Source organism: Branchiostoma lanceolatum, chromosome 12 (genome assembly GCF_035083965.1).
Source record: "Branchiostoma lanceolatum isolate klBraLanc5 chromosome 12, klBraLanc5.hap2, whole genome shotgun sequence".
NCBI lineage: Eukaryota > Metazoa > Chordata > Leptocardii > Amphioxiformes > Branchiostomatidae > Branchiostoma > Branchiostoma lanceolatum.
The window spans coordinates 4,586,284-4,611,681 of NC_089733.1; the positions used below are offsets into that span (position 1 = coordinate 4,586,284).

At 44.7% G+C, this 25,398-nt stretch overlaps 2 long non-coding RNA genes across 3 annotated transcripts in view; both read right to left on the reverse strand.

Annotated features, from left to right (window-relative positions):
• The window catches only part of LOC136445955 (uncharacterized), a 492,269-nt gene that overhangs the window by 83,073 nt on the left and 383,798 nt on the right, over positions 1-25,398 (reverse strand). The window lies entirely within an intron of this gene.
• LOC136446480 (uncharacterized) lies at positions 2,117-3,577 on the reverse strand. The gene is made up of 3 exons (XR_010757578.1): positions 2,982-3,577; positions 2,458-2,563; positions 2,117-2,228 (listed from the first exon to the last, which is right to left on the reverse strand). It is a non-coding gene; the product is annotated as an uncharacterized lncRNA (long non-coding RNA).

The window sequence follows — 25,398 nt, forward strand, 5'->3', positions numbered from 1 at the left end:
AAAGCATCAAAGAGTTTAAAGCTAAAAACAAAGCAAATAAAGGTTGTGATGCTACACGATACAACAACTACGATCACTTCAAGAGAGGGAGCTCCTCCAGCTGGCCCTGGGACGGGGCAGTGCTGCTTGCTGCCACCTGCTCCCTCGCCAGGGTGGATGGGGCGATACCCCGCACTCCACTGGACAAGCGCCGCTGTCCTGTGGTGGGTGGCGGTGTAGCACAAGCACCACTCTGCTGTGCGCGGGTTCTCCTGTATTGTTTTTGAAATTCTCCTACCTGGTCTTCATTAGGGCTCATTTTGACAAATACCTTTGTCAAGATTTGGTGCGTCTGTCACTGGTATCACGATGGCGCTCTAATGGGCTGCTTTTCCAAATCCAATAGCATCCTTTCCTTGAGGTCTTTTCCAGCCCGGCGTGTCACTGTCATCGTGCAGGAAGTAAATGGATCCGGTAATGGAAGAGACTGATATTTTAATCTCATCACGGTGAAACCGCCTATCTCCTGTAAATGCGTGTACCCTCTCAAGGTAGATGGCTATGACACGTTGCTTGACTACATCGGGATAGATATCCGTTACTTCAACGGACACGTTTATCTGCACGAACACACACACACACAACAGTGTCGGTTACTAACTTGGTACCAAAAGTACAGGAGTACATGCTGCTTGATTCCTTAATCTTTCAACTATTAAACACCATTGAAGGGAATGAAGTTATCCAAATGAATGACTGATTGATTGAATTATTGATTGATTGATTGATTGACAGATTGATAAACTGACTGATGGATAATAATAACATGAACTGAGCAGGCCATATGTTACCATATGAACCTTGAAGCAACTCTGGCCTATGGCCTAGTCAGTTTGTCAATTAGACGAAGATTACCCATTCTCATCTCCTCTAACTTTTGCAAGAACTGCGGATTGTCCTGCCTGTGAACCCCAGTGAGAAAGAGGCAGAGGGCAAATGCCTCTTGCCATGTGTTATTGTAAAAACCTCATACATTTCCTTATTCTGGAGTGTGAATTAGTGTTCTGGGTGATCTTTTTTGAACATTCCTAAATCATGCTTTATGAGTTTGTTATTTTTTGTAATTCTTTGATACTCACACATACCCAAAATATATCTCTGTTGGGGATGATGCAGACAGTACCCATGACTGCACCGATTCTCTGATTCCGTGTGACATGTCGTCGATCCCCAGAGAATCTCACAGAGACCTCGTTATTGTAAATGTACTGGCGTTTATTTCGGAGGAAGTGGGTCAGCAGTTGTCGGAGGGACCGACGTGCTACATTGTTTGTATCCTATAGAACATATAGATTTGTGATGTAGTATTAGGGGTTTTTGCTTTGCTGGGTTTAATGAAAACCAACACAATATCAATGGGGTATCAAACATGTAATGATCAGTAAAATATATCATTTGTACAGGATATTCATCATTCCTCTGTTATGATTGGGATCATTTTGTCCTGTTCCTTCAGATCCACAGGCAAATCTACATATAGTTAGAGAGTGATTAAAAGGATGCATATGTATGTATGTATGTATGTATGTATATATTATATATCATATTATATAACTATTCTTTTTTCGACATTTCAACTGAGGGAGAATATGTTTTCTTCCTTGAATGGCACTGGGAGTTTAATGTAAATTGAGTGTAGAAGAAAAAATCCACAATAGGATAACAGATCCTAAGTAATCTAATGCTTTCTTACAACCACATTATGTTTATACAAGTATAAAAGGGAGGGAGCAAAATAAGTATACTCACCTGCTAAAGTAATCAATCGCGTACAGTACATGTTTCTTGAGAGAGCCATCCTGGAAATCCACAGAACTCAAGTCGATCTAGAGACGCTGGAAGACTTGAATGTAAAAGACTTGAATCAATACGGGGTACTTACTTTTGCAGGGGAATGTGAGCAGATCTTGTCTTCCGTATTTCTTCCCTCTCTCTTTCGCTTCCTGCCTCCTGCAATGACTTCTTCAGGTTGTCGCAAACTGTGCATTTGGCGAATCGGCCGAACTGTGTAGGAAAGCATTATGCGTACAGAGTAAATAACCCAGATTGAATCTAAGAAGAGACGACACAAATCAAGTGATGGCTTCATGATTTTATTTTTAAGCGAAACACGTTCTGCTAACTTCACTTCCTCTTGCTGCAGAGGCGTCTACTCATGGGCGCTGTGAGTAGGCTGGAGGAGGAGGAGGCTGCAAAACATGAAATGTAATTGTAAATTAATCGTCGTTCACCCATCTCGTCGGTACCTGTATCTACAAAAACTAAATCATACATACTGAAATAAAGTACAACACACACAGTTCACAGACGACCGGCGCCCCTCCTCCCAGTAGATTTTGTACATTTCATATAAATCATTGGAAAACTTATTCTCTTTGTGTGTCTGTGTAAGACTGTGCAATTTATACATGTAGTTACCTGCATGAACACGAGGCATTTTGCTTCAATGCCCATTGAGTGTTCCCATGATTTGGTCAGCTTTAGCCTTGTAGAACCCACGATGTGAATCCCTCTCAGTGCGGCGCTGGAACAGAAAACAAGTGACATCTGTTTATCTTATGCTAGTGCAACGGTTAAGAAAATTCGGAAAAACAGAATTTGTACTGTCCGATGCCTTTACTCTCCATGCGGACGTATAAGGTCCGGGTTATATTTGCCGTATGTTCGTCGTATTTAACGGTCAAGTCAGCAGATTAATATCCTAAAGACGACGGTTGGTTGCACGCCTTTGAATTGAGAGAAATGTCGTAATGGTGGAAGTCCGTGATGCTCCCGGAAAATTGTGAAATCTTGACCCGCTGAAACGCTATTTCCCGCGTAACCAGGAATTACTCAAAGAATTGAAACGACCAGTAACGCTTCACGACTAATATAACCATAACGCTTAACGTTGAATTAGAGCGGGTCGGCCCTCAATAATAACACAACTCTGGTTTACGTACGAGATCTGAACCGAGTTTGCCAGGTCCGAGTTAAAGCTTCGTAGATTTGAGAACGTCAGCTCCAGCGGATCGTTTCCCACACCCTGAATTGGAGAGAGAAAGAAAATAAATTGTGCGGGAAATAACAGTATTGTAAATTCAATTCAGAAATGATTCTCGATAGGGAGTTATAAAGTAATGCAAACTAAAAAAAAAACATTTTACCAAGAACATTCTCCAACGGTTACCCGAAAAATGTAGGATGGAAACGAATTGCCAGGTCATGATTATACTAGTCCACCGTCTTGCTAGTAGTGAGCTGGAATGGTGACTGATAAAAATCTAGACATTTGACGGAAGTTCACGCCACCCAGCTCAGAAAGTGTGAATAGTGTGACCAATGAAATCACTAGTTGATATCACATGACTTTACGGTGGACAAATTTCCCAGACATTTTGCACAAAAATTATCTACCTTGTGTTTTTTTTCCTTCCTTCGTGTGTAGAGCATGTATGGATGATACTGTAAATTCAGAAATGCTCGCGGTGGTTTGAAATTCGCGGTAGGGAGAAAGTAGCTCTAACAGTTAGAGGTGTCAGACGGGCGGGCAAAAAGTTTAGCGGTGGTTTTATGTTTGCGCTTACGAATATAAGCCATCGCGTTAAAATTGTCTGCATTTAGACCCCCAAAATTGGCCGGATCGCCGTGGAAAACGTGCTTCCTGTGTCCCCGTCACGCCTTCCTGAGTCCCTGTCACGCCGTCTTGAGTCCCAAACACGCCTTCCTGTGTCACTGTCACGCCGTCCTGAGTCCCCGTAACGCCGCCGTACTGATCTTTTCCTTTGGCGTAGTCAGCTTTGCCTCTTTGATGGGCTGAGGTAGCCCTTAACGGTTTCGCACTGTTCCACAGCCATTGGTACCTGCATCGCTGGGATCAAGGAACAGCTGAGGGGACGAGTAATAATTCGCTATCTTGCTTAATTTCTTACAAGTATTAGATGTTTATTGAAAATTTTTACCATCATGGTAAATGTTCTTAACATGACTATAATTGGTGATACATAGGCCTCCTAAACTATATTTGATGGCATTTTGAAATACGGTTAGGCAGTACAGACAGCACAAGGTGGGAATTAGATAGAATCAATGCTGCCACTCGTAGCACAAAACAGCCTGTATTTGATCTCTTTGACGTCGCTTGTCGGAAGAGCCTCCATACAAATATCTAGAAAATGGAGTGCAAACATATAAATATAGGTGTTGACAACTTTAATACTTTAGAATACCATCTACACACCTTTTCCAACACATCCAGGTTTCTGAACACCCTCACCCAGGCAGCAGCTAGGGGTGCTCCCTTGTGCCACACTTTCGATGCCTTGTTCTTCTCTTCCAATTTGGCATCCATGCCCTCCCCAGGTGATCTACTTCCACTTGTCACTGCCTCCGTTCTCTCCATGAACGCTTTTAAGTCTGGAGGATACATAAGCTCTGGGCAGCCACAGGGTGGAGTCCCAGGGGGCCGGCCCCAACTGTACTAGGCGTAGTGCAAATAGCTTTCCTACAGCTACATAGTCAACCTGGCATATGGACGTGGAGCCACAGGAAGGGACTGTGGTCACTTGAAGTTACTTAACTGAACTTAGGCTTTAAAAGACCAACATTACAACAAGAGAGGAATACTCTGTGGTCACTTGAAGTTACTTAACCGAACTTAGCCTTTAAAAGACCAACATTACAACAAGAGAGGAATACTCTGTGGTCACTTGAAGTTACTTAACCGAACTTAGCCTTCAAAAGACCAACATTACAACAAGAGAGGAATACTCTGTGGTCACTTGAAGTTACTTAACCGAACTTAGCCTTTAAAAGACCAACATTACAACAAGAGAGGAATACTCTGTGGTCACTTGAAGTTACTTCACCGAACTTAGCCTTTAAAAGACCAACATTACAACAAGAGAGGAATACTCTGTGGTCACTTGAAGTTACTTAACCGAACTTAGCCTTTAAAAGACCAACATTACAACAAGAGAGGAATACTCTGTGGTCACTTGAAGTTACTTCACCGAACTTAGCCTTTAAAAGACCAACATTACAACAAGAGAGGAATACTCTGTGGTCACTTGAAGTTACTTAACTGAACTTAGGCTTTAAAAGACCAACATTACAACAATAGAGGAGTGCTACTGTAGGAAAACTCAGTCACTGTGGTCAGGCCGAGGCCGCCGAGCACGCCTGTAGTCAGGTCTTTTTGCCCGTGTGCTACTTTGCATCCACTTTCTGACTGCAGCTGATTTCCGTCACATCTTGCACTGTCATTGAAGAACTTTAGAAAAAGAAATGAGATAATGTTGGTGAATACGCTTCAGAAAACCTGATGAGTGCACAATCTTCTTTAAACTTAATTTTGTTGGTATAACTGCTACTCTGTCAATAATCCTCCACAGAAAGGTCACAGAACAAGTTATCATGAACAAGAAGTAACAGCCAAAGGTTGCAACTTACCATTCCTACTCATCTTCCTCAGATGATGCGTAATCGATGTCGGACAGATGGCCACCATCTTCTTGCTGGTCAGCATTCCGCCTGCGCCCACGGGGAAGGTTATGTAGTAACGACATTTTCAGTCGCTTGGTTTGTAATAACACGACGCAAACCACCGCCAAAAAAGATGATATTTTTATGCTTGGATTATCAGGGCGCAAACCGACGCCACTTAGAGGACGACACGCTGGTCGCCGGGATTCGATTATAATGGCGGAAACCTACGCCAATACTACTATAAAAGGGGCGACACTTTTCAGTCGCCGGGTCCCGTATTGAAGGGAAGGGTCAGAGTGAACTGTAGTATTGGCTTCCCGGGCTGTGTCACCAAGTTCATTCAGGTTTAAACCAATGTGCTTCAGGAAGGTAGTGTCTTCTCCGCAAATGTTATCTTCGACCAAGGACAACCTCTTTTGGTTCCTGCATGCAGAATGGAAAGATATAGATAAAGAGCATTATAGATAGTGGCAGATTCGAATAAATGACAAAACACAAGCCAACTACAACTCAAATGCCATGTATGACACAAACATCAATGCGTCACAATATTGCGGAACTAGTATCATGTTTCAGACTTCGAGAGAAATGTACGAATTGTTCCAGTACCTAATAATTTCCTTGATAAACACATGTCATTACAATTGTGCCACCACCCCCTTTGACTTGATTTTAAATTTACAACTTACCTCTTACAAGTATCTTGTCTTTGCAAGACAAAATTGTCTTAAGTCAGCCATCGCCCACCCCCCCCTGGCTTTCCGAAGTTGAAGTCATCTGGAAGGCCCTCCACCACAACTGTCTTTGCCTCAACTTTGGAATAGGGAAGCGTGTCTTGGTTCCATATGCCTGCCCTGAAAGAAATAACAACATTGAAATGGACTGCTTGGATTGTAACACGCTCATGCAATACTGTCGAATGGTTATTACTTTAATAGGTAGAAGTATGAGACTTGACTGGTGTCTTATCCTCTGTACTGGTAACTGGTTGCTATTTGCTCTAATACATGTAACGACCATGTACTACAAGTTGTGTCCAGTTACAAGTCTGACCATTTTTTTGGCAACAGGCCTAAAATGATAAGTATAATTTCCAAACCTCATGAACTCCACCCCTGCTGTGGTACCGTCCTGCAGGACCTTCCTGTTGTTGTGGTGGTTGAGGGCCATACCACAAGTCTCTATCTTCTTCAGCTTTAAAAACACAAACTTTGCTATAACATTAAAGTCTGTAGCTGTTAACCATCTAAGCTTGTCCTTGTATTACCCAAGTAAAGCGATGTCAGGCCTGATAACGTCTGTGTAGGTGCTCGGACCCTGTTTAGTTGCCTCCTTCGTGTAGAACGTTCGGATACCCACATCTCTCATGGCTTTCTCTAGCTTTTCAGCTACGTCTTGGTCAATGACCCAGACAATGAACTGAAACATAAAAAAGTTTACAAATAGTCACATGAAAATGCATGTAATAGATGACACATATTGGTGCTTAGCATTTAAGGGGGGACTCTAGTGGATTTCTGGTCTATAACATCCATCATTATACAGCGGTACGGTTAACTGAAACGTGTAGATTTCAACACGAACATACCTGCAACATTACATGTAATGGTTACCAATGAAGGCGTGTCCATGCTTGCCGCTTGAAATGAAACGACAAAAGACCATTCTTTATGTATATACAAAGCCATACCATCTTGATCCTGTCCTCCAGGCGGAGGAAGTTTCCTCTTGCCTTGTCAGGTTCGTCGTGATCCTCCTTTTCCCCATCTTCGCCAATTTATTCTCTTTTGCTTTAAGTACCTCCTGCAGGTCTGCTGCTTTCACCTCCTCGGCCCGTGCAGCATCTACGGCATCCACGTAGGTCTCCAGTCCGTGGAGACGGAAGTCGTGCAGGCCCTGGGTCATGTTTACACCATGCTCGCCATCTTCTAACAACTTTCATGTTAGGATGTATCCAAACATGTAAATGTGGTCATATTGAAAAGACTATCACATAAGAGTATCACATTTCTTTAAAATACAACCGTGTAACATTCATATTTCATCTTCAGATGGGACTTTGCAAGCTAACAGACATGTCGTTCCTTGTAAGGTATAAGGTATGTTAGTTTCGTAATCGAATAGCTAAGCCTCACACGGTCCTCAAACCTTGTCATATGGTTGAAACAAATCGACATTCATTGTAAATCCTAGATTATATGGTTCAGACCGAAAAGGCTTCCCATCATAATGTTGAAAATCTTTCCACATATTTCCATCATAGATCTGTATCTGTATCTGTATCTATATAGCCGGTATAACCGCCATCAGGCGTAACACACCAGCTGTGTCAGCCTTGTCCAGGACTCCACTCCTTGGAGTTCCTTTTCGTGATCCAGTAGGACGTTCTGTACCTTTCTGGCTACCTTCGTTGCATTGGTCGCGTCGTTGTTAATCTTTGCCCAGTAGACTAATAGGTAGTTTGCTGGTTTCAGGATAGCAAAGCCCTAGATCTTGTCTGCCGAGGCCTTCAATATGAGCCGCTGTGCTTCTTCCCCCACCCACTGCCATAGGTCTGACTCACAGCCGTTTGCGTACTAGTGTTATTTTTGAAGTCATGACCGTCCAGGCCGTATCTGCAACCAATATGCTAGGTTGGTCCTGCTTAACACTTGCTCCTTTTCTGTAGGATTCATATCTTTACCTCTGGGAAGGAGTTTTTGTGGTTGGTCATGTCCGTATGTTCCCATCTTGTATTGTATACAGTATAGTGTTGTCCGCTGTTCCTATCACAGCCTTGGTATAGCCAGAACAATCATGTGTGTACTATCATGTAACATAAATTCTTAACATATGGGACCAATCAGGCTCTGTCTGACTTCCTCAGGCAAGTCCAGCATGTCTAACTCTATTTCCATGCTGTAATAAAATTGGATGGACATAGATATCATCTGTATCTGCCTATGTTAGTTCTTACAGCTGTCCAGCCTCTTGGAAGCTGTCTAGGGTCTTATTATTGGACTCCTTCCCCTGGTCTGTGCGGACTGCACCTGCTGCACCGTGCCGGTAGAAAACTTTCATGGTGCCTGCAGCAACTTCATTGGCTGATTTGGTCTTCAATGGGTATGCTTCCATCCACTTTGTGTAGTAGTCCGTCAATGTGACGAGAGATATTTGTAACCTCTTGGCTTTGTAGGAGGCAGGTTAAGTCGACCCCCACCAAGTCCCAGGGTTCTGTCACCTGGGTCGAAACAAGACACGAGTTGTTAAGTCCATGTTAGGCCACACCAATTTATTTTCTTGGTTGACGGAATAAATTAAAAAAATTAAAAAAATGCTAGATTGGGAAAACAACATGAAAACAGCATCTCAGAGGAATGTTTTTACGTTATTGCACACAGTTTCAGGTTGTGAACAGGGTCAGGTGCAAGTTTTCATGCCAGCCTTCTGTTTTCATGATTTTTTTTTGCTAAAATTCTTTGGGTTGAAAATGAAAAGCCGTTAACTAAGAAATTAAATTGGTGTGGCCCAAAATCTTGCTCTATTCTTAGGTTTGTGGCATCGCCGATGCGTTGAGTAGCTGTTTTCTGTTGGGTTGTGGCGTGCGTTTAAATGTTTAGACTGTTATTTAGTCTGTGCCTCGATACCAGGTAGCCTGTGTATTTCCCCATGTTTTGACACTCCTTCTGGAAATGGTGAGAGAGCAGTAAAATTTGACATTTACATGTCTTTTTGAGCACTTAAAGTTGAGTCACTTCAGCTTTTGAGCTAAAACAAAATAATTGAAGCACAATTACTTATTCCTAGAGTAAGGGGAGCTTGTTGAGTTACATACTAAAACTTAAGCTATAATCATAAGGTCAACAAAAATATGCATTTTTACAATGTCTCACTGTAAGTTGTGTACTTGAAATACATCATGATACGTGGACAAACAGAGCATGTTGTTATTGTGAACTACTATTTTGCAAATATACTTTTTTTCGGTATGACATAAATAAGCATGCCATTCAGCCATCTTACTTAGTCTTAATATCTGGCAACAAAAAGCATAAACAAACAGAGACTTCTTTCCAGTTTCCACTTACTGTAATCAGTCTAATCACAGTAAGCCCGTAAAATGCAGCAGCATGAGCATGGAAGTGCAAGAATTCTGCTATCATCAAAACAATCTACAACTAGTCTACGACATGTACCATGATTTAAACAATGCCATTCTTTGCACTTACATCAGTTACATATCTAAAATAATGTAACTTACAGGCTAACAGCATGGTAATCTCAGTCTCCCGGTGCGGAAACAATCTACAGAAACATGTTTTACAAACCAATCAATAAAGTCACCGTTCACCGTATCATCCATCCGTGGTTTAGCATCACTGTTTCTACAGGGAGGTTTAAAGACGGTCGTGCAGAAACAAGAACACAGCGTCATTCTATCTCAAGCTAAAATCATACCTTGCACTACAGTACACCTGTCTAAGTGTTCTTTCTGTACTTTGCAAATATGTTCTTCTGATAACAGGGCTAAAAACTACTACTTTCTGTCCATCTACCATAGTATGTGCACACACAGTTTTACAATATATGCGCTTCACAGGCATAAAGGAGGCACAACCTCGGCACACAAAGCTCTTTTTCCATGTGGTACAACATTTACCTTGTCCAATTCTGTCTTTCACGGGAGACGACTTGTACCACTCGACTACTGCAAATATATGGTTATCCAGCTTTCCATCAATCTCTACAACATGTCTAAAAAAGCACTGTATTATACCAGGTCTCAACTCACTACCCACGTCAATGTTACCTTCATTAGTTGCCCATCGACCCATGACACAAGCAGAGTTTCTTGACCTAGCAGCCACTTTGGAGCCAAAGTATTCTTGTCCTACCTGGCAGGTGCTATATTTTCTAGCATTTGTAGCCATGTTTGAAATGGTACCTTCAGCAGTGGTTTGGAGGTTGATTTCAACATTGGGTGAGATATCTACATTTACAACTTTGGCTTGAGAGTGCCCTTACCAATTACCTATCTACAGTACTTTTCTTTGAGTAGAATTTTGCAAATAGTGAGCCCAACACCTCATGTAGATCGGTGGGCAAGGGGATGGAATGGGTTGGTATCCATTCTCTCCCTGAGTTGCCTGAAGGGACAAATAAATACTGTCAGTCCCCGAGCACCAGTTAATCACTGCTGGTTAATCACTGCTGATTACTGTAACAGTACTTTAAGTTGCTAGATAATTTCCTCCTCAGCCTACTGTCTGATGGCCCTCGTCTCTTTGAGGACAAGGTCAAGTTTCTCATGCGCCACCTTCCTCCTGCTATGGTCCTCAGTCAAGGGTTTGCCTGGAACAGACATCCTTCGACCTGGAAGCAGTCAGAATTCAATCAAAAGGTGCACTTGCGTGTTCACATTTACGATATGAATGTTTGCGACCGTACACAATGGTCTAAAAGACATGGCTACTTGTATCATCTAAAAGTGTGGGGTTGTCATGCACCAGTTGATCATTTTAGTGCATGTTATTTCTGCAAGCATGAGTTTTATGTATTTTCTTTTGAAGAATCATTCTTTACCCCAATCCGAGTTGCAGTTGCCTTTAATCCTTTACCGTCTTGGGAACTGACATGACCTGCTGTAGCAAAGATTGATGGCCTGCTTGTATCAGCATGTCAAGACAGTTCCATCACTTAGATACATTGTAAGATAATAGTATACGCAAAATAGATTAACAGGTGGGAATGCTGATGAGGCTTTGTTGATGTGTGCAATGTGCTAAAACAGATACTCGTGCTCTCATGGTTACTCTGTTGAGTACCCTCGGGGATTTCTAATCTTGGTCCTTGGTGGGAAACAAATGATAACTCAGTTGGCAGAACTGGCACACGCATAGCTGCTGTATAACTGAGACGGCTTACCTGTCTTAGCGTCATTGTCCCCAGTGCTGTTGTAATTGCACAGGTGACTTTCGTAGAAGGTGCGCTGTCCTCTGTTGGACATCACCAAGGTGCTGACAGTGCTCCTTATGAACTGCCACACCTTCTCCATCTCGGACAACAATCCAGCCATAGAGAGGCACTTAGATTAAAGCAAACCAGATATTAGCTAATAACTTGAGATAAATAGGTATTGTTTGAAATGTTAACATTGTAGCAAAATGAGCCTGTGAATTTACAGCAAACAAACGAAAGGGCAAGGAAACACATCATTTTTTTTTTAAATTCAGGCAGCCTTGCAATGACATGAAGAAACAATTTAAGGGTCATGGTCAATGTTTACATAGCTATTTTCTCAAATGACAATATCATATAAAAGTACATGTGAATAGCCTTTCTCTTGTCCCATAGGGAATTTGTCTTACCACTTAGCTGACGGACAGCATCCAGGTAAAGCCCTGACACAATTTTTGCATCTTTGTTGGTGGATCCCACATGCAGCCATATTAGCCTTAATTCTGCTATAACTGTAATGGAAGAACTATAATCATTAAACCACATGTAGATGCCATCATATTATCTACATCTTTGTGACCTCAAATCCGTCCAAAAATATCATTAATCATCTACCACTCAAGATTTCAAAACAATATTCAAACCCTGCATAGCTTATCCTCATACACATTACTGTTAAAGTTCATAGTTAAAATTGTGCAGTGGTTTTTAATGCATTCAACACTGGTCTATATTCCACTTAACTATGTTTGATTGCTAAATGAAAGGTACAAATATATATTAATAATGAAACATACCCATCGATGCATCCATGAATGCAAAACCCAAAGGGTTTTAGTTAATCATTACTGAAGGAGAAAAGGCATAATTTCACTACAACTTGAATTTTCACAGCAATATAAGAGTTATGGGAGAGAGTGAGTGAGTGAGTGATAAGAGTTTATTTTACTTTATTAAGGGTTGAAAACATAAAAAGACTGATTATACATACCCGTCTATAAGCCACAGCATGTTGGGACCCTGAAATGCAGAAAAGAAATGATGTGGGATGGATTACCATCTGTGAATATCACTGAAATTATAGAAGTGAACCACAATCATAAGGAATGAAATACATTAAAAGTAAACTTTGTGGACTAAAAAGGAGATTATCCATCTATTTAGAATATACAAAGTGCTTGTGCCAAACTGAATTACTCCCTGTGGTAAAGGCGGCGTCTTTTCCTCAGGAAAGAAGCCTCTGGATCTTTCTCCCGCAACAGCTGCTGAACTGTATCTCTGTGAAGCCACATGAAGGTAATTGAGTGACATATGCAGAATGATGGTCTTTTGTCCAAGTCAACTAACTTGAAACTTACTAATAAGTCGTCAATTGCAACAATAATGATTTGACATTTTAAAAAAATGAATTATTTCTTTTATTTCTACAATGAAGCCCAGAAATCGAGGTAATATAATGGTATGGGTAATAGGAAGATGAACCTCCTGACATTCAGATCATGTTCTCTGACCAGGCAATGCCACATTGTTCTGTATCCTGCATTGGCCCTTGGTCCCTGAAGTTCTTCCAGAGGATGAGTATGACCTAAAATAGCCATGAGCATGACCAACAATAGCCCTTAATGAAAGGTGTCCTATCACGTCATCCAGTTTTACAATACAGCACCATGGACTGCCACTGTTGGATGCTGAGGTTTGTCAGCAATCTTGAAAGAAAACAATTTGTATTTGCATTGAATAAGCAAGAAATCTAGTCACAATTACTCCTTATATACTTCTTTCCATTTAGATACTGAAAACAATCAGGCTATCAGTGTATCAACTTGCAATGATCTTGTGACTTATGATTCAGTTGGTTTTGAGAAGCAAACATAGAAAAAGCATGTAGTACTTGGTTTAACACCAATACCATGGGGAGGGTGCAAAGCAAATTGACAACAAAATATACTGATTGGACTGTCATAAACTCTTCATCATGTTTATGTCTTCTTTGTTGTCTTCTTGTGAACAGCACACAGCTTGCACTTTGAGCATTCCTCCGTCTGTGTCTCTTTGTGCTGCTGTTGCAGTTGATTGTGTACGGTTTGTTGAATAGCGTCAATCGGGGTGTTAAAGCTGACCTGTGGAAACAGTATTGTAATATATAGTTTACATATAATTTCTTTCAATTTATTCATACCAACATCTTTTCACAAACTTTTTTGGGCACAAATTAAAACATGAAATCAATAAAAATCATGTGTTATTTCTATTCAAGTATTGCCATGTCTTGAATGATTTAGACTCTAGTGACATAAACAGTGTCTTAACACAATAAAACAGATGCTTTAAAGCTATAAAAACAACTTTATCAATTTGTAAGACTAAAGGGCCAGGATTAAAAGTTCAAAGCACAGTTCCAGACACATTTGGTGTATCCTGGTAGATTAACACAGATCCGGATACACTTTAGTCTCAGGCTCATCCAAAACCGTGCATAGGGCAAAACCATGTGCTAATGGGTTACGGGGACTATCCAGAACCGTGCCTTTAGATATATAACATCTTGATTCTCGGATAAATCTTTACTAAGTTAAGTAGACACTAAGACACTCCGTTTGTGCCACTTCGATAAATCTATAAATCATCCAAGACAACTGTGAAATGCAGTTACAGAGTAATTAAGTCAATTACACTGATTCTTCCTCATCCCAGCAATGTAATGCATTTTTAAGTAGCTTTTTCTGTCAAAGTTTAACTGACAACCAACACAGTCTTTACACTTTTGTGTTAAATTACACACAGGAATGTTTTCTAAAAAATGGCATTGTATTATCAACCCAAGAAAGAAGATTGCAGGTTAATGTTCATTCATCTGTGATCACATTCATTCTTCATAACTTTAACAAGCCTTTCGTGAGGAATGACCCGGGGTCTGCCTACAGGTATGGGGCCCAAAATCTTTAATCTCTTTGAGGTCGCATCTACCTAGGCTATTCACACACCGAATATCATTTAAACATTGTCAAGTTATAGGTACACACAATCACATAAACAAACACATTTAGCCCTACCAAAAACATTAACCTAATCAATTAGCGAAAGGAAAATGTACAATGTACCTCTAGGAGGGATTGTAGGCCCAGTCTATCCTTATTTCTGATGGCAGTGTCCTCGCTTCCTTACATTCTACCCCGATCCCGTTTCTATTGGTTTCCAGTAGTATTTCTGGTCACATCATCTCGCAACACCTCATACTCGTGATCTTGTACAGCACACAATCCTGTACTTGAACTAGTAACACCTTCAAAGTACCCTGCTCCCTCCCCACGTACAACTTCAGTTGACATTTTAAAAGTGCCAAATCTTACTAGAACATGGTCGTCAACATTCAGTGACACATGTGTGTTGTCTGTAGTGGGTGGAGAAACAGATGTGCTGTTTATTGTCAGACGTGCTACTAGTAGCGGATGCTGACTCAAACCTGCTACTAGTACCAGATGCTAACTCAGACGTGATACTTGAACCTAATCCTGGCTCCCCCCTCGCCTTAGAATCCCCTCCCCCCCCTGCCAAGTCCCCTGCCATTGCCTTTTGCTACCTTCGTAGGCGATTCCCCATCGGCGAAGAGGAATGACCTCATATTTTGGTCACTCCTACACCCTCAGGAAATCTCTTGGGTGGGGTGTTCGGAAGAGGAAGCACTGTGAGATGGTTGGCCTCCATGATGGACTCTGAGGTGTGGGTGGTGTCGCTGGCTAATGATCGAAGTGTGCCGGCTCTGTACTGCTCTCTCAATTCCCCCGTTGCGTAGACCGTCCTCCCTTTCTTTTCATTGATGATGACCTGTATGTTGCAGCGAGTGCGTACATGTGTAAAGGGGGATGTATATGATAGATGCACCTGTAGCAGTAATACTAGACGGCACTGTTGAGTGAGTGATGTAATGTTATCCGTTAGTAGTGCACCTCTCTCGGTGAATGCACCCCGGCAACCATGTTACCTCGTGTGACCTCGGTAACTTGTCACAAGTGGCACGTACAGTAGCTAGTTTTTACACTTTCCGCAGGTTTGACAGGTAATTAGCAGTAGCGAGTGTAGTGTGTTCCTGGTTTACGTGAGAGGTTATTAAGGGTCAAGGGAACTGTCACATTGTATCTAAAGCCTTGCGGTATAGATCCCCGGGAAGTCCCTATGTTTCCCCTTGTTTGTTATCCTGTCAGCTGGTTGCCAAAGATTGTTTGTGTTTAAACTATGTTGACCAATATTATTGATTATTGCAAAGGGCTGAATTGGGGAAGTCCCGGCACCTAAATTTGCTGTTCACAAAGGACACGAACCCGTCTCAGTTTTCATGCTGTTTGAGCTCAGTCACCCCAATATTGCAAGTTTTATGAGACAGGAAACGTCTTACTCACGATCTTCCCTCCCAAAAGTCTATCAAATTCAGAGAGGAAATTCCAGATTGATAAATGGAAAATGCTAAAACTTCTTTTCGTGGACCAATTGCTGTTTGAATCTTATATCTCCTCGGACCAAATTTGGTCAGAGGCGGACACGGAAAAATGGGAAATAAAAGAATGGAAACTGTTAGAGAAGCAGAGATTTGGGCCTTGGTGACTGCTCACGATACAGAAGGAAGATTGGAGAACGACTTCCCATCTTAGTCGTTCTCTGGGACTTAGAATTTCCGACTTCCCCAGTCGCCCTAGGCCGAGTTTGGGTTCTACTACACCGCAAGTGCCACGCCAGTTCTTGTGAATAGAGACTTTGCCGAATAAACGACATCGACATGAATCGTCGGGGCTCCTAGCCTTTCCCTCGGACATTGCAGCAGGTAGGCGGTTTGGAGACTCTGTCCACAAACCGTCGTGAGGTTTGTCAGAAGGAAAACATAACTTCTGGCTACCTTACATCTGGCGCACGCATCGCAGGATTCGGCTTGTTACCACAGCACTTGGAAGAGACAAGACTGGCAGGCAGATGGAGAGACCGCGGTGGTGAAAGAAGACAAAAACAGGTGGGTGGACTTTGTTGTGGGGTGGCAGAGTGCCGTACGGCCTCGGCCCGGTCCAATAGAAATTGTAGCGTGACGTTAAAGTAGGGAAATTGCAATAGTAAATGACGTTGGTTCCGCGAGGTGCTTTGTTGGTGCCGTTAGAACAAATTCAGATAGCAGAAAGAGTAATAGAGGAGACCGTTGCTTTCAAGGGATTCCGCGTCACTAGACAAATTGAGATCGTGCACTTGGCTAGCAACACGCCAGTGTACAAGACGTTTTGGTTCTCCTTTCCGGACGAATTGAGGTACGTGTGGGAGGAATTACTTGGAAAGAGGGTGCACTGTGTGGTTCTAGCCGAGACCGGGAGCAGGATTGCATCGGTCCCGGCGACGGCACACGCCCGGGCACCGGTTGTTATAGTAACGCAAGAGACGGCCCGATGTCGACACCACCCAGTGGGGCACTACTAATTCCGATCACAGAGGGACAGGAAAGCCACGTAGATTGGGCGTGTGGGTTCGCTTCAGTATTCGGCTATCAACACCAAAGACAGGGGGAAGCTGTTCAGTTTAACGGATGGCGGTATGGGGTTGTTTGGTTTGGCCACCCGTATGAGCTGCAGACGACACACCGTCGGTTGTGGGAAATGGGAGTGAATGCTTTAATGATATTGAGGATAGGGCTCGTAGCACTGCCCCCGGGCGAGGTCACACTGACAGAGGCCGCGCGAACCGTAACAATGCCGCCCTTCATGAGTGTTACGAGGGTGACCGAGTCACAGTCCGCGGATTAGGTGGATGAGACAGACGTAATTCCGTGCAGCAATAGTAATTCGCAGTACCGAGTTGAGTAGCGTATTAACTAGGGCGTTTTCTCGTTTTTCCGTTCTTTTTCTTTTTTCCCGTGTACGACTATAGGTTGTAGGGACGCGTATATTATTATTAGGCAGAGGACATATTTGTCAGAACCGAAGATGTTACGTAAGACAGAGCAGGATAGGGATAGCGTAACTCGCACCGTAGGGGATGGGACGACGCCTGTGACTCGGCCGAAACCGGTCATGACGACGATGCCAACGGAGTCCCCGTTTTTAACGAGTGCCGAACGACAGGCTATAGCTAGTCGAGCAGGGTTGACCGCAGCGACGACTGGGTCGATAGTTACCCCCACGATAACGTTTCCGCGGTTTTCGCTCGATCCACGGTCGCCGTCGCCAGCGAGTTCAGAGGGTAGTCAGACCACGTTAAGTCAGGTGAGTGGCCGGGCGACGGGCTCTCCGTCCACTGTCACGTCTTCCAGCAGTGGGTCGGTGCGCTCGTCCACGTCACTCTCGTTGTTAACGGACCCGCCGCGGGGTGCGACTGGGGTGACACGGGCCAGTACGCCACAGACGACCGTCAGTACGCAGATAGCTCCCCCAGGGGTCAGTCCTATTTCCTCGCAGGCAAATACCGTGCAGCGAACGCCCGCCATTGTGGTGGACGAGGGGCCATACGAGCGACAGGCGGCTCCGCCGTCGACGCCCGCGCAGCCCACGCTCTCTGTCACGCAACCGACCTTCGTTATGCCATGGGATCGGAAGCTGGCTAAGTTCTCCGGTAGTGACCCGTCAGTACGTTTCGAAGATTGGTGGGAAGATGCCCAAGGCGCATTTAACACGTGGAACACGCCACCGGAACAACAAGCGCACTTGGTATGGAGCCACCTACAGGGCGATGCCAAGCGCGAGGTGGCCTGCCTCACGTCAAGAGAGAGGGAGGACGTGAACGCCATCGTCCGCGTTTTGCGGCGTGCGTTCCGGGACACGTCGGCAAGCACGACGTTGTTAACCCAGTTTTATCGGCGAGAACAGAAGCCGGACGAGTCGTATCGTACATACGCCCTGGAATTGCAAGACCTGGTGAAACGCGCAAATTACCGATGTGAAGGTAGTGTCCCACAGACAGAAAAGACTCTTCGCGACCGGTTTATTGTTGGGTTGCGAGACAGGTCCTTGATCCCGCAATTGAAGGCACATGTAAGACACCACCCAGAGAGTACCTTTATGGATATTAGGCAGGAGGCAGAGGAACTATCCGCGGGTCGCTCGCCCGTGTGGGAGGCTAGCGCCCGGGGTACCTGCGCATCCACCGAGGGGGGGCGTGAGTCGCAAGGCTCGACGGACACGGCCTACCGGTACTCCCAGGGCAACGAGGCACTGTTCGAGGAGATACTACGCTGGCGAAGCCGCCACGACGAGCTAGAACGGATGAACGCCGCGTTAATGAGTAGACTTGAACGATACGAACGGTACGGTGGGGGCTCGAGCGACCCACCACCGGGACGTTCGCGGTATAGGGATGACCGGGGTAGTAGTCGCGAACGCCGACAGACTGACCGAGGCCCGCGGTTTGCGAGATTCCGTTACACCCCGGACGGAAGGCCAATATGTAATGAGTGTGATGGGGTCGGGCATATCGCCCGCCGGTGTGGACAGGGACGATATTCCCAGTCGTCGGACAGCGGTGGTGCGTCGGGAGCTCCGAGCTCGAGCCTGCCTTCCAGCACCCAGAGCGTGGCGCCCTCGGGCGCAGACCCACGCCCGGGTCCGCCAAACTAGATAGCTCCGCCAGCGAGGGGCGACGGGCGGAGGCAATTGATGGAGAAAGGCCCCAAAACGTTAGTAGAATAGACACAACCTGTAGTAGTAATCACGCAAACGAAGCTCCAGTATTAGGTAGTTCGCTAGCTTCTCGGACGATAGGACAGAACTTAACTGCTAATGTGAAATTCGACGGGAAGGAAATCCCTTGTTTGTTGGACACCGGTTCTATGGTAACGATAATGACGCAGGGTTGTTTCGAGGGCAACTTCGGAACAGGGGGGCATGGCTTGACGCGTGACGCTTCTTGGGTAAAAGTAACCGCTCTAAATGGCCTAGAAGTTGATTTAGTAGGTTACGCGGAATTAGATGTAGAAGTCATGGGACAGATGATACCAAAGCGGGGTATCTTAGTAGTAGAGAATATCCCTAGTTGGGCGGGTCCAGTAGTTTTAGGTATGAATATTATAAGTGAATGCCGGTCTCTCATAGGGGGAGCAATCGAAGACCCCCCTCCTGGTAAGGGAGAGGAGGCAAGGGTCTGGGCACGGGCCCTCAGGGCAGAAGAAAAGCTGAGGCGATTTACGTCGGGCGAGAATGGCCGCGTTGGGTATGCTTGGGCCCCACACCGGCAGAAACTGATAATTCCGGCCGGGCACGAAGTAATTCTATTTTGCAAGGCACGCACAGGCCCTGATGGTGCCACCTATACTGTGTTAGTCGAGCCTCCGGAAGCGGGGGTACTCCCAAGGTCATTGTTGGTAGCACGAACCTATGCCGAGGTGAGGCATGGGCGAGTACCAGTTCGGGTTGCCAACGTAGGGGAGTGGGACGTAACCCTAGGGACCCGGGCAAAATTAGGGGAGTTATATTTGGTAGATCGGGTACCAGAGCAAGAGCTCGAGGTTAGAGTAGAGACAGACGACAGGTTAGAAGCCCATGTTAGACTAGCGGGTGGCGAACCTGCCGGGGACGAACCAGTGACACCAGAAGCGGGGGACGCTTTGCCGGTAGATGTCGACGTAGACATGGATTCCTTGACAGACGAACAAAAAGACAAATTACGTGATTTGTTGACTCGACACAAAGGTGTCTTTTCCGCGGATAAACATGATTTTGGCCACACTACTGTCATTAAACATAGGATTCTGACAGGGTAGACGCGCGCCCGGAAGACTTGCCCGAAGTTGTGGCCTGTTTGCAGTGGAACGTCGAGTCGAGGGAAGAGTGGAACCGCCAGGGACAGAAAGAGATTGCGCGGTTGCTACAGAGGTTGGACGGGGCAGCAAACCATCCCAAGTTATGTCAACTTATTGAACTGCCTCACGACGAACTTTGTCGCCTCATCCTCCAGGGCAGCGTCCCTCCCTACGCCGAGCCGGATTTCGACTTCGACGCTCCCGCAAGCGCCGGGGCCGACGTGGGAGAGGAGCCGGGAGACCTCCGTGACCTGCGAGATTTCGAGGAACTAAGGACGGCGAGAGCCCAGCTAACACAGCAGAGGAAAGGATTGGCCCGCGTGAGGCAGCAGCTGGTGGCGGAGAAGGAAGGGCGCTCGCCCCGGCCCTTCCAGGACATTCACCGCCTCCTGACCGAGGACTTCGGGGGACATCCTGACGGCCTCGTCGTCATACCCTTCCCTGGATTCCCGCCAGAGGAAGGTAGAGACTTTGACTTTGCGGCGGCCATAGCCAGTTTAGAAGATAGCGTGGATCAGCTGCGGTATCGGGTGTCCGAAGAACGACAGGTCGTCCGGCGGGCACTCCGACGCGGAAATGGGAAGGACCGCCATCCCATCCTGTACGACATCTTGTACGGGCTACGTCCGGAGCCCGTACCAGGGATGGGGTGGTGCTAGTGGACGTCGCCACGGATTAAACCGCAGACGAACGCTATTCCTGTCGCTGAGCAAAAATGAACGCTGTTCCTGAACCGAAGCTGTCCCGTGGCGGATGAGAATTGGCGGTAGCAGTTGGCGTGCGGCGACGATATGAACACTCAGTTGGACATTCCCCCGGTTAGAGTAGCACACAATATTTGTATTAGAATAGGGAGACTGTCAAGATCGGGACTTTGAGCAGCCGGAGCTATTAGTTGGGTGCTCTCGGGGTTTTGCGACCCCGCTCAGGTGAGCAATACGTTATAAATCCCAGCAGTTAGGTTAGTTTGGTAATTTTGTACCTGTATAAGTTGTTGCACAGAGACTGCTCTCCTGGACACCAACTGTTCGTCCATTGGTTTAGCGCCGAGCACCCTACAGTAGGGACTGGTATTGTATTTTAGTGTTCGTATGTTCACGTTTTTAGGGCGTCTCAAGCAGTGGTGTCACCGGGCTGGCGTGTTAACTCGGAAAGTTGATAGCTTAAAGATCAACTTTCCGCTGCCAGGATTCGTGAAACTGATAGGTCAAGGTCAGTTTCTCGGATCTGAGTCGAGCCTGGTGCTAGACTGTTTTGAGTCGTTCTGTTCCTTTCCGTCCCCTTGATGCCCGGCATGGAATTCCAAATTCCTTCCGTTCCTAAAATGCAGAGTTCTTTTGGTGACTTCTCGTCATTGGTGACTTCTGCTTTGGATTGAGCGATGCCACCCTTAATTTGCACAGTCTCTTCTTGTGACTCTGACACCTTGTCATTGGAGACCACTGCCTTGACTTCTTCTGTCCCTTCTTGTGACAATTTGTCTGTGGAAAGCTCTGCTTGGGCACTGGATATTGGATGGAAGTTACTATTCTTGATTTTTTAGTTTGTAACGTTTTCTTTGCTCTTGAAATTATTTTTTTGTTTTTATTCTCTTTCTCTAACTTGTTATTTCTTAGCTATTTCGGAAAATTCTTTTAATTGCACTGGTCCATCGTGTTCAGTCCGGGTTCTTCCCGTGTCAAGCTGAAAAAAACGGACGCGTTTGGTGCTAACAGTCGGCCACGATGATGTTGTCCTCGCTGTCCGTGACGGCATAGTAACTGGTCAATGTGAGTTAACTCTGTCTCCATCCTCGGAGGCGATAGCGAGTGAGTTTCCGGCTAAAGCCATGCCGAGAATAGTTCATGTTTTTGTGCTGGTAGAAGACCAGGTTTATCCTTGAATGTTCGTTACTGAAATGATTTTCTCCAAGGTGTATCCTTCGAGGAACTCCATGCCGTGTGTACCGTTTTATGAACTGCCAGTCTGTATCTGAAACTTTCCGTCCCGAAAGCGGCGGCTGTTACGGTGATTTTTGAGGCTATGTGCGGGTTATGTTAATCATGTAACCTATATTTTATCCTGTATTACATGTATGTAATCATGTATCGTATATTATATTGTCTGATGATCGTAAATAGACCATGTGGTGTTCGGTTTAGTCGGGTTGTACAAGAAATAGCATCGTGGGCGATGCTATATTTTAAACAGGGGGGTGTAAAGGGGGATGTATATGATAGATGCACCTGTAGCAGTAATACTAGACGGCACTGTTGAGTGAGTGATGTAATGTTATCCGTTAGTAGTGCACCTCTCTCGGTGAATGCACCCCGGCAACCATGTTACCTCGTGTGACCTCGGTAACTTGTCACAAGTGGCACGTACAGTAGCTAGTTTTTACACTTTCCGCAGGTTTGACAGGTAATTAGCAGTAGCGAGTGTAGTGTGTTCCTGGTTTACGTGAGAGGTTATTAAGGGTCAAGGGAACTGTCACATTGTATCTAAAGCCTTGCGGTATAGATCCCCGGGAAGTCCCTATGTTTCCCCTTGTTTGTTATCCTGTCAGCTGGTTGCCAAAGATTGTTTGTGTTTAAACTATGTTGACCAATATTATTGATTATTGCAAAGGGCTGAATTGGGGAAGTCCCGGCACCTAAATTTGCTGTTCACAAAGGACACGAACCCGTCTCAGTTTTCATGCTGTTTGAGCTCAGTCACCCCAATATTGCAAGTTTTATGAGACAGGAAACGTCTTACTCACGATCTTCCCTCCCAAAAGTCTATCAAATTCAGAGAGGAAATTCCAGATTGATAAATGGAAAATGCTAAAACTTCTTTTCGTGGACCAATTGCTGTTTGAATCTTATATCTCCTCGGACCAAATTTGGTCAGAGGCGGACACGGAAAAATGGGAAATAAAAGAATGGAAACTGTTAGAGAAGCAGAGATTTGGGCCTTGGTGACTGCTCACGATACAGAAGGAAGATTGGAGAACGACTTCCCATCTTAGTCGTTCTCTGGGACTTAGAATTTCCGACTTCCCCAGTCGCCCTAGGCCGAGTTTGGGTTCTACTACACCGCAAGTGCCACGCCAGTTCTTGTGAATAGAGACTTTGCCGAATAAACGACATCGACATGAATCGTCGGGGCTCCTAGCCTTTCCCTCGGACATTGCAGCAGGTAGGCGGTTTGGAGACTCTGTCCACAAACCGTCGTGAGGTTTGTCAGAAGGAAAACATAACTTCTGGCTACCTTACACATGGAACTCCATTGCCTGAATGGAAAGGGGAAAAAAACAGTAGAGGTCCCAGAATAGAACCCTGTGGGACTCCTGACACTACAGGAAGCCAGGATGAAAGAGCTCCTTCGATTAGAGAGATAGTCAGAGAACCAGTCTAGAAGATTAGAATGAAAGCCAAATGTTTGGAGTTGTGTACCAGAAGATGATGCGGGATGCTGTCGAATGCTTTCGAAAAATCTAAGTATACAGCGTCTACCTGGCCACTGTGGTCAAGAATTCTGCCTTTGGTTTGAAAGGTTTCCAAAAGTTGGGTGCTTGTAGACCTCCCTTTTATAAAACCGTGCTGATGAGGGTGAATTTGTTCTTGGAGATAAGGGAATAAACGATTAAGAATACAGCGTTTCATAACTTTGCTTACAACACTAAGTAACGATACAGGTCGATAATTTTCCGCACGTTCTCGACTTTCTTGAAGATAGGACAGACGTTGGCTTCTTTCCATCTAGCTGGGACTCTGCCAGATTGAATACTTTTGTTGAAAATTGTAGTAAGTTGTGTCTTGGTCTCCGTTGTAAAACAAAATTGACATATGTCTTAATTTTCTTCGTAGTTGGTACACATTTAGAACAGACGAATTAGGCCAAAGCAAATAAATTTTGTGGATGACAATGGTTTTGATTCAAAATGGCAAAGGAACAACCAGCGTTTCTGCTCATGATAAAAAAGGTGAACAGATATTATTTTGGTGAGCTCACTTGTGTTATTAAACATAAGGCACCGAGTAAGGGCAGAACACAGCGGGCGGTCGAAACACCGGGGGACATGGAGAAGGGACAAACGTACATAGCCCACCTCCCTCAACTTTACGGAAGTTTTATGCAAGCTATTTTGTCTCTGGCTGTCTCTAACTTACACTGTCTCGTCCGTCTCAGACCACAAACTATGTGGTAATAGATCTTACTTCAAAGTACTTCTATCTCCTTCACCTTCAATGCTAGCAAGTTTAATTTCTGATATACACTTTTCTATGTTTCATGCCAATATTGGAGCCATTCTTGAATTTTTCCAGGTCTAGCAAGAAAGATCATTAGGCAGGGGAAGAAATTATTTGTAGCTATTATGTGTAGTTCATGGACTGTCAACATTTAAACACCTTGGGCAAGCCTAAAAGTTAGGCAATTTTCTAGGGACAATATCTGCCATGTAGGAACGCAGGAAAGTAACTTTAAAGGTCGCAGGACACAGTATTAATGGGCGACCCCTATCCCCAATAGTAGGTCGGGTATAAATATAAATAAAGTAGTGAATCACATTTCTTGAAAAGCCCCTAGTTTTTGTTCTGTACACGTTAGCGAGGCGGAAACTGGCGGAATGGTAGAGGAATGTGTCAGTTTTAAGAATGTAGGAGTTGTATTACGATGTTTGTTCGGTCGGCTTGGATTCGCGCCTGAATATGGTTCATACCACCCGACTACTGTACGTCGGCTGCCATGAAGACCCCTGCTGGGGGTCATATCATAGTGGCTTTTAAAAGAGAACGAGCCAGGAAAATAAAGCTTGTTTTCACATATTTTGTAGATTGAACCCTAAAGTCAACCATACTAAAATCGTACACCTTGATTGTGCACCCTACTAGAAATCTTGAAGGGTCGAAGCTTCTCACTTTGAGATCCTTAATCATGTAAATCCCTATAGGTGAAATACTGTGGTCTAAGACCTTAAAAGAAAATAGAATAATTTATACTAGAAAGGTTGATAACTTCAGTAGCTTTATGCTCTAAGGATTGCGAAACAATTAATATGCATTACGGTATACAAAAATTTACTTCAGAAAGTGGGCATAGATAATCACCTCAGCTTGGCTGCTGCTGTGGGCCATTCCACCACTGGGCAACATTTCACTCGAACTGTTCAACAGTGACAGCATGCTGTTCATGGGGGTGCTGGTGCTGAAGAGCGCACAAGGTTGGCCAAA